General features: G+C 48.3%; 1 protein-coding gene and 1 pseudogene across 1 annotated transcript in view; one reads left to right on the forward strand and one right to left on the reverse strand.

Annotated features, from left to right (window-relative positions):
- KCNH1 (potassium voltage-gated channel subfamily H member 1) overlaps nt 1–10,142 on the reverse strand; it is a 109,933-nt gene that overhangs the window by 38,129 nt on the left and 61,662 nt on the right. The window lies entirely within an intron of this gene.
- LOC111746989 lies at nt 937–1,055 on the forward strand (annotated as a pseudogene).

A 10,142-nucleotide genomic window follows, 5' to 3' on the forward strand; every position in this document is an offset into this window, starting at 1 on the left:
TGGGAAAGGCTGGGAACAGGCGGGGGGCGGTGGGGGGTGTGCTTCCAAGGTACTGGACACCCCAGCCCACGGAGCTCGCCTGGAGACAGGAGGGCTCTGTATGCACAGCTACCCCTCCAGGTCGGCTCTGTATGCCCAGCTACCAGGAGGTAAGGGGTTCGACTCCTGGGTGCTCCTAGGAGTCTGACACTAGGACCGCACTTACCCTGGAGCAGACAGGAGCAGAGCTGTGCGCCTGCAGTGAGGCTCAGCACAGACGGCTCTGCACCCAGCAGCGCCCGGAGCACGCATCACACGTGAGGACCTGAGAGGTTTCCTCAGCTCACGACAACTGTCACTGTCTAGGAATCTTGAGCCTCTAAAGTGGCTGGATGCTTGATGAAACGGTAAACGTCACCAGATCCTCATTCCATTGTTACAGTTCATACCCAGCTTTCACAGTTACAGTCTCCATGACTTGCTGACCACTCTCGAAGTATAGTCAGCACCTTTCCTTTTGTGGGATTACTAGACCGAACCACGAAAGGGCAAGGACTGCCTCACTCATTCTCACGTGCACTCACCCGTGCAGGCACAAGGACTGAGAACACTGCCCGCCAAAATAAGGAGTGACCTGGACGGAGTGATCTGGACGGGGTCAGGTTAGTTTCTGGGAAGGTTTCCTGCAAGACTAGAACATTTGGTCTTATTGCAACATTCAGATTCCCAATTCCAAAGAGAAAAGTCTCTGTCTGTTACGTAAACAGTCTCCAAACTCCTCCCATCAGAACAATTCTGATTTCCCTGGGACAGGGACGATGGTGGAGGGGGTGTTTGTGTTGGAGCCCCGCAACCAAGGGCAGAGGTAGTGCTCAGCAAGGAGACCCCGTGCTCCTCTTCCTTTACGCATGGGAGAGAAAGGCCTAAATAACTCAAGATGATAAGATCCAGTAGATAGTCTATGGCCATGCCACCCTGAACAAGCCTGATCCCGTCTACTCTCGGAAGCTAAGCAGGATCGGGCCTGGTTAGTACTTGGATGGGAGACCACCTAGGAAGACCAAGTGCCGTAGGTGTAAACAATAAAAAATAAGGGATTGTAAACTGACAAGGTCCTTGCAATCTGTGAGGTCAACCAAGGGTTGCCTCGCCTAAAAAAAAAAAAGATTCAGTAGATAATGTTAAGCCCTAGCAAGTCAAGGCTATGGGTTCAAGTTCTAGCTGCTCATTTAACTCATATCTCATAAAGTCCTCCTTACCCTGTGGGCATGACCCTACAGAGCCATCTCAGAAATGCATAGAAATGCATAGGCAACTGGAAAAGAGAGTGGGAGACTATTATGGGTTGAATTGTGTCCTCAAAAATTCATCTGTCGAAGTCCTAACTTTAGCACCACAGACTGTGGTCTTATTTGAAAATAGAGCAGTTGTAGATATATTGGTTAAGATGAGGTTATACTGGAGTAGAATGGGACCCTAATCCAATATGGTGGGTGCCCTTATGAAAAGGGGACATTTGGACACAGACACAGATATGCACACAGGAATAATGCTATGTGAAGATGAAGACAGAGATCAGGGTGATGCAGCAGAAGCCAAGGGACACTAAAGAATTCCACAAACCCCCAGAAGCTAAGGGAGAGGCCTGGACCAGCTTCTTCCTCACAGCCCTCAGAAGGAGCCAACCCTGACACCTTAATCTCGGACTTCTAGCCTCTGGGACGGTGAGACAATAATTTCTATTATTCAAGCAACTCTGTCTGTGGTACTTTTTTATGGCAGCCTTAGCAAATTAATGCAGATATTTAAGACAGGTCACTCGATGGTCTGATGGTGACATCATGAAGCTAAGTTAACAAAGGGTCAGAACCATAATCCTACTAGTTTAAAAAACAAATATGCAGAAAGCTAGTGGTGGATGGATGGATGGACGGATGGATAAATCCAGCTGCTGTACAGACATTGTGACTGAGCCCTCCCCCCAAGCCCAGCAGCCCTCTACACAAGGCTGAAGAGACTACCTGTCTGGGTGGCTGAGCTTTGAGGAAGCCTTAGTCAAGGAGACAATGGGATTTATATACACAATCACGATGTCAATTAGTCTTCTGGAACACCCTTTCGTATATTCTTAACCTCATTTTACAGAATAGGAAGCTGAACCTAAGAGAGGCTAAGTCATTTGCAGTCATAAGTGGCAGAACTGGGATTCATAGTCTGCTGGCCTCAAACACAGGCTCCTTTTGTCATACTTGCTGCTTTGCCCAATTCCGCCTTCATGGATCCCATAGTCAAATAAAGCGCTCAACAAACCCAAACAATGATCCAGATCAACTCAGAAGGGGAAGTGCTGCATCTCCACTCCCTATAATCCAGACCAGCCCACCCACACTTCGGCAAAGGCCAGAGGGCTATTGGGGGTCACCATGAGGCCCTGCTCTCTGCTCCACGATTCCAGACTTCTTCCCTTCAAAGTGCTATCTCTAAACACTGGCCTCTTGCTGTTCTGGCCTCTGCTCTCCCACAGTTTCTGGCTCAGCCTGCCTCTTTGGCCCTAGAGTCTCCCTTTATTTTGGCTGCTCAGTTCCTGGCCCATGGCACTCACCCTGGTCCACTCCTAGACAAGCCACCTTTCTCTGCCCAGCTCCACTCTCTCCACGGGGGAGGGAGCAACGGCCAGACACTAGGGTTGACACATACACCATCATACTCACATGTCAGAAATCCTGCTGGGTGGTCATACCAGGGTGCCATCTGGGCCCCTGCTAAAGTGTGAGCATGTCTTAACGCCTCAGGGAGCCTAGGGGGGCTGGCAGGTACCCTCTTCAGGGCCCTGGCTTGGTTCCCCTTTATGTCTCCAAAGCGCATTCTCTTTCTCAGGTCTTGGCTTGTCAGGGGCACATTAGCTGTAGCCTTGGGCGTGTGGAACGTGACTCATAATTCATCTGGACCTTTCTGTGCCTCTCTTCCTAGAGACCCCCAAACACACTAGACTCTCTGCAGCCTCCAGGATATCTTACAGGCCGTTCTTTCGAGGAAAGGAGGGAGGGGAGGAGGGAAGGAGGGATTGAGAGATTGAGAGAGAGAAAGAAAGAAAGAGAGAGAGAGAGAGAGAGAGAGAAACGAACAAACATGAGTGAGAAGTGATTATGTCTTCCCGCTGCTTCCAGATCTGTTTGGCCGAGTCTGTCCTCTGTGGTACAGTGAGCAAAGCTTCTGATGCTAGACCTACTTTGTTTTGATTTTTTCCTTGGCCAGCTTGGCTGTCCATTCTACCAAAAACAATGCTTAAGGAAGCAGGAGGTGATGGCCAAACCAGCTGCTGCTCTCACAGACAGTCTGGCTCATATCTTGTCAGGAGATTCATCTTTGCTTTCCTGAAGCGTTTGCTCCTGATGCCTGTGGCCCTCCTATTCCTGTTTTAAGTTCATCAGAGGAATCTGAGAGCTGCATATCCACATTGACAGGAATCCGGGCTGGCCTGTGAATCCTGGAATTAGAGCCTATGAGCCCCAGGATCAACACCAAGGCCTTGAAGAGGCTGTGAGCAGTCATCTCCTCCCCCGCCCCCCACGCCCCTGCAGCAGAGCGGGCAGCCATCCCTCTGCCCGGCTCCCCTGGCCCTTGTTCAGGCCTCTTGTGCATCTTCCCCTGACCTTCTCCATCATGAGTGCTCCTATGCAGGCAATATTGCTTTAACTTGGGTTTGCTCCTGTATTTGCCAATGCATTTTATTCACCTCTAAATTTTTTTCTCCACTTTGGTTCAAAAACCAAACATTCAACAAATTCAAAGCTACTTATTTAGATGCATAAGGCACAACAAGAAAAATGATAACATTAGCAGTAAATATGAGGATAGAGGGAAAAGAAAGACGATAAATGAGATACAGCCAGAAGCTGAACACGAGGTTCTACCAGATGCTACCGATCTAGCTCTGAGTCTCTTAGAGGCCCAAGTAAAGATGGTGATGTGGCCCACACACTGGGAGTGCCCAGCCCTTAACTCACAAAGAGATCGTCTGGTGCCGCACCGTGCTTTCAGCACTGGAGACACGGTTCTACTCCAGCTTTGGGGAGTGTGATCTGTTCTCTCCTTCCTTCCATAAATGTTAAATGAGCATTTTCTAATTGCCAGGCCTGTAGGCTCTGAGGGTGAAATACATATAAAAATGTGATCCCTTCCTCTGCTTACCAGAAAGAAATAGATTTGCTTCTCTAATTGTGTTTGACTTTGGGTGGTAAGTTTTTGCCCAGAGTTGTAGGGGGTTAAGGACATGGTTGTCAGGAAGAACAGACCTTCTGACTTAGCTTTTCTCTTTTCTTAGCCTGCAATGCCTGACCCTTCATTCTCTGTGCAGAGAAGCCATTGTCCTTCACGGGCTAACTCAAATGTCACCTCCTCCAGGAAGCCTTCCTACATATTTCCAGGCTGAATTAACTGTTCCCACAGCACATGACAAGTGCCTCAAATTAGCATTTATTTCATTCTTTTTGGCACAGACTCTCTGCCTTTCCCTGTGGCCTGCCTTATTCATTTTCAGGGCACAGCACAGGGCCAGGCACATAAACAGCAATCAATATGCATCTGCTTGTGTTGTATTAGAGATTTTCACGAAGTGGAAAATTCAGAGGTCAAATACACAGAAGTTCATTTGATTCAGGACCAAGGTGGCTCTGAGTGGAGCCAACAGGAATTCAGCACTGACAAATCAGACCCGTGTCCTGGGAGAAGAGCTCATGTGGTCTCCTGCCACGCAGGGGGGCAGTGGCGTCTTATTTGATTGTCCTAATCAAAAGGGTGCGAATACTGATATTTTCTCCGACCTATAGACCGATGTGCTGCCTGCACTGCTCCCACTGTGAGAAGCAAGTGAGAGCGGCCTCGTCTTGTCTGGAGTGCGAAAGGGAGGTGTGGAGGTCGCAGAAGTGCTTTGGGCTGTGGGTCTGCATGAGGACTGCAGCGCGACACCTCTGTGTGATGGCTAATGGCTGTGTGTGTGCCTAAGGCACATCACTTCACCTCTCTGAACCTCAGTAACAGGAGAGTAAAAGCTACTTCACAGAATTTTATAACACGTAAATGTTACAAGGCAGATGAAAGGGTTTATAAGGAAATCTGGTTTGAAATTGTGCTTGTTAAATATTTTTTTCTTCCTTGTTTGTTTGTATGTTTTGCTTTTGCCTTTATCTCGCCTTGGGAGCCTCAGCTGCTTAGTCACCAAGCGTAGGCAAATTACTCAACCCATCAACCCAAAGTCAGTGTCCTCCTCAGTGAAATGGGTCGTTGAGGACTAAATGCAATAACACATTTAACGAGCTTGCTGCATCCACACAAAAGGCCGGGACTTACATGTTTATCACAGAGGATCAATATGCATGTGCAGCATAATTCAGGAATTATGGTCTGCATTCATTTGTTCACTCAAACACGTAGCCCGCGGCTCCTGTGCGCTAGGCATTGTGCTATGTGCTAGAGACACAGAGGACCATGACCCACCCTGCCCTCAAGGGCGGTATGGTCTATGTCCTTTCTGTCTTTGTCTTTGCGGATTCCATGCTCTTCTGTACGCCCTCTGTCTCTCTAGGGGCTGTCTCCGCCAGAGTGAAGAACCGGAAGATGAGCGCCAAGTTTGAGTACTTGACTTACTTACATGGTGCCTGTGTGAGGCCGATATGCAACCCCACTTGCCCGTGGCCTGTTGCTCTGAGGGGAGCCCCTTGGAATGTTCTGGAGGACAGACTGCCCCCTCAGATAGAGCGCTGGTTTCCAAAGTGGCGATCCATGGCAATGTCTGACCAGCACAGATTCTCTGCCAGCAGCCTGTGTTGGTCCTAGAGGAAGGGCATAGGGCAGCCAGACCTCAGAGAAGGCTTCAGGTCAAGTCTACGAGAAGAATCAGTCTTCATGAGGAGGCCCGATGCAGCAAAGACTGGTGATGACTCAGCGAAGGTTCTGGGAATAGAAATCCCCGGCTTTCCTCCATTAGGGGCAAGCACGGGCCTCCACCCACTGTGACAGGCCTCGGGACCATTTCTGGAAAAAGCAATGCATTGCTTGCACCAGATGGCTCACGCCCAGGCACTGAGTATGCCTCTGGCCATTCCCTGCCCTGAGGACCAGGATGAGGACAGGCAGGGACAAGGAGCCCAATTCTCTCGTACTGAGCCTCAGCTATCAACAGTCAGACTTTTATAACATGCAACAGAAATCGTAATGGGATTAGTTTGGCCTGGTTCAATGCTCCCTAAGATTCTGCACCACTGTCGCTAGGGCATATCTTTCCTATCAAGAGCTAATTCTTATAGACGGTCATGAGTTGCTGTGATTTTTCAAGGCTGAGAAAGTGGGGCTTGGGGTTCTAACTCAACATCAGCAGTAGTAATCATAAAAACGAGCCCTTGTGTAGGGCATGATGGGGGAAGGCTCCCTGAGGATGTAGCTGAGCCAACACGGCCTTTGCTGGTGGGGGTTGGGGGGTGGGGTGGGGATAGATGAGAGGAGTCCCTGGTGGAATCTTTCTGGCTCCAGCATGGGCAGCAGGGTAATTCTTCAGACAGAAGAACGGAAACTTCAAGAGCAGCTCCAGGGGCCCTGCTGCCCTGGCCTTAGGGCTCTAAAGGGAAGCAGATGCTGAGACAACGCCCTCAGAGAAGGCAACCATCACGTTTATGTGTCAATTTCCTGCCATTCCATTTTCCAAGCACAGACCCCCATCCCTGCTCAAAGATATTCCATTAGCATCACTCAGGTGGGTCTTGCTTTAAGGAAGTGTGTGACACAAAAATGCATCACTAATGATGGTTCCCAAGACGAGCCCCAACCAAGACCCACCAATGCCGCTGCACCAAGTAATTTTGCTCACAGCAGCACTGTCCGATATGATAGCCAACAGCAACACTACTGGCTCTTTAAATTTAAATTAATTTAAACTAAATAAAGTTTAAAAATCGTTAGTTCAGTCGCATTAGCCACATTTCAAATGCTCAGTAGTCACACATGCCTAGGAGCAGTGCAAATATATTTCTATCATCACAGAAAGTTCTATTGGACAGAGCTGGCCAGAACTTGGATCGACACCTTAAAAATGTAGAGAGTAGCCCCCAAATCCCTGAGATGAAGGTTCTGCCTCTTGTAGGCGTGGGGGGTGGTAATGGAACCTAGATTGATTTATAGAAAATTACAGTCATTTTTCTTGCAGAGCTGAATTTGTGCAATGAGATTTTGTACAAATGAGATTCTTTTCAATTTTACTAGACATTCTTTTTAACTCTTGAAGCTTGTTGCTGCATTTGTAAATTTGGAAAGCAATCTATATATCACCTCACAAGATGCCACGAAGATCAAATGAGACAGACGATCAAATGCCTAACCCAACCCCTGGCACACTGGGCTCCCTTTCCCCCCTCTTCTACGTGTGCGCGCGTGTGCACGCGCGTGTCCCTCCCCTCTTTCCTCCATTCCTCTTGAATGCAAGAGCAGGCCGATTTTCACCTCTCCACATCATCTCAGAACGCTGGAAACCGTCCACAGCAGGAAGGACATGCTGTGGCCAAACAGGACGTGTGAGAAGGCAAGCGGCAAACTGCCGAGTGGGCATAATTACTAGGAGAAGCCCCCTTTACAGGACGTAGAAAGAGCATCAGGATTGGTAAAAGTAATAAGATTAGTGTGGTCAGCCAGAACCTCGGGAGAGAGAAAAAGAAAACAAAGTTGTGTAAGGAATAAGGGGTGCTGAGGGGAGAGAATCGGGGAATTCTTTGCATTCTTCGGATCAAAACATGAGGGGAGCTAAGAAGCTTTAACCAGGGTTTAACCCTCCTTAACTAAGAAGGAGGGTTAACCGAATAGAATTTCACGAGGGCTGATACTGCGCTGGCTTTTCCAAGCCACGGAAACTCCATCGCATGGCAATAAGACTCCATCGAAGTAAGAATAACTACATGCAATTTAAGTAAACGGTAAGTAAGGCGGAGTCACTCGAGATCAGGTGAGCTTGGAGACGGTCTGGAGGAGAATGTGGAACACTCTGTGCCAAAGACAAAGCATAAAGTCATCAGGGATAGAATTTTCATTATATCTAAATGGGTTAATTTGAACCGCTTGCTAAAAAGAACTGGAAACAATAAAAACCTACTTTTTTCTTCACAAACTCTGACAAGGATAGTGTGTATAATAAATCATAGAGTGGCATCTCCACATTGTCACCTGTTCTCCTTGGCTGAATCCCTGCTTGGAGGGGCCCCGACCCAGGAAAAGGTGGCAGATCTCTCAGAAGCTTAGTGTGTCCTCCCGACTCGTTGCTGCTGTCCAAGAAAGGTGGGCCTCCTCGGGGGGCAGTGGGAGAACACAGTCAACAAAAACTGCTGTCACGATATGAGCACCAGCTCTGACACCGAAGTCACCTCGCCCTTCTGCATCTCCTTCCTTTATAATTTTCGCAACCCATACCACTTCTCCTGGAGCTTTGGAGCGAGGAGGAACCTGAGACACCCAAGTTCAACTTCCCCATTTTATGGCTAGGACTCGGTGACCCAGAGAACAGGAGAAAGTGCCACACGAGGAGCCCTGAGCTACTGGGAGCCAAGGTGGGGAGCCCGGGGCAGGCCTCCTGTTTCAGTTCAGAGCTCTCACCACTGTATCCTGTGGCCTTTCCACCTGGTGCTGGATTTGCACACACAGTAGGTACTTGATGCTCTCTGGTGACTACAAGCTGCTAAATTTAACCTGCACAACTCAGGCCCTGCAGCCCTGGCTCTTAGCCACTCCCAGCCGGATAATCAGAATGTTTTTTAATCCTAATGAAAATTCTTGAATGCAGGAGCGTTGGCTCACAAAGGCTGCCACCAGCTGCATAAGCACTTGGTGGTTTGAGTTAATAAAATTTTTAGATCTTATAAAATGCATTTTCTCTTGAGGTATTTTTGTGTTGTTTTTAGAATAATGAGATCCCTGTTATGACTCTGAGATTTAGCCAAAGACTGCGTAGAAGTGGATGGATGGGATAAAATTTAGACTCACTCTCCACAGAGGGACATAATTGCTCCCGGGCAACAAGGTACAGAGTAGATTCTGTCTCAGTTGCTCACTGCTTTTTTGAAACATGTCAGAAGCTGCAGAAAGAAGCTGTCAGAAGCCAATTACTATGTCTGAGCTGTCCTTATCCCTGTGGCTCCAAGGAGGGACCACAGATCTGGCACAACTTTTTGTCCTTGTGTTTCTAAACTGACTTAGGGCCTGATGAAGACGCCCCTCTCCCCCATATACCCTCACACTTCCCTCTGTGTCCATCAACCCATCGCCAAGCACTGAGCAATTTCCAGTGGCTTCCAGCCCCAAACTCTGCAAGGAGGCCAAGGCCTTGAGCTGGAGACCATGAACTTCAAGGTCATACAAAGGAAGTCTGCTTTAAGGCCAAGAGATTGCACTTAGAACACAAGTAGTCCCCGTCTTATCACTGACTATGACTGTCTTGTTAACTGCTATATCCTAAATGTGGAGAACGCTGCCTGGCACATAGCAAGAGCCCACTGAATAGCCAGGGAGTGAAGGAAATCCAGAGCTCCTTGACAAGGGTCAGGAGTTCTCCTGTGCCTGGTGGCATTGATGGCACAGGTGGATTCTGCCCTCCTCTGCCCTCCTCTGCCCTGCCTCTACGTGCCTTATCTCTCAGAACTGGATAATTTACGTGTCTGTCTCCTCTCTTAGCCACCTGAGCTCCCCGGGGTCTGATTCATCTTCCATCCCTTGGCTTGGCACAGTATATGGACTCAATAGAAGTCGATGGAATGATTGACTGCCCTTCTGAGATACCCCCGAATTGGGTCCAGTACATCAAACATCTAAAGTACAATTGAAAGCTTAAGGGATGGAAGAAGAAGAATTCAATTTACATAATGAGCAGAGGACAATCTCCTGGAAATTTCACTGTTTGTTTTCATCCCATTTGTGTAAGGGAATCGAGGCCTTCCTGGAAAAATTCCACACTTGCCTTGCTGGGGTTAATGTGCTTCCTGTTTCTGATGGGACTCAGAGAAGATAACTTAACCTGATAAAGTCAACAGCAATTTATGGAAATGTAAACAGACTTCTGAAAGGCACACACAGCTGTAAGGGGGAAGTGCATCAGTAAAGATGTTTGACCAAAGTACTTAAACAAGCAGAGC

The sequence above is a fragment of the Pteropus vampyrus genome, unplaced genomic scaffold (genome assembly GCF_000151845.1).
Source record: "Pteropus vampyrus isolate Shadow unplaced genomic scaffold, Pvam_2.0 Scaffold207, whole genome shotgun sequence".
Classification (NCBI taxonomy): Eukaryota; Metazoa; Chordata; class Mammalia; order Chiroptera; family Pteropodidae; genus Pteropus; species Pteropus vampyrus.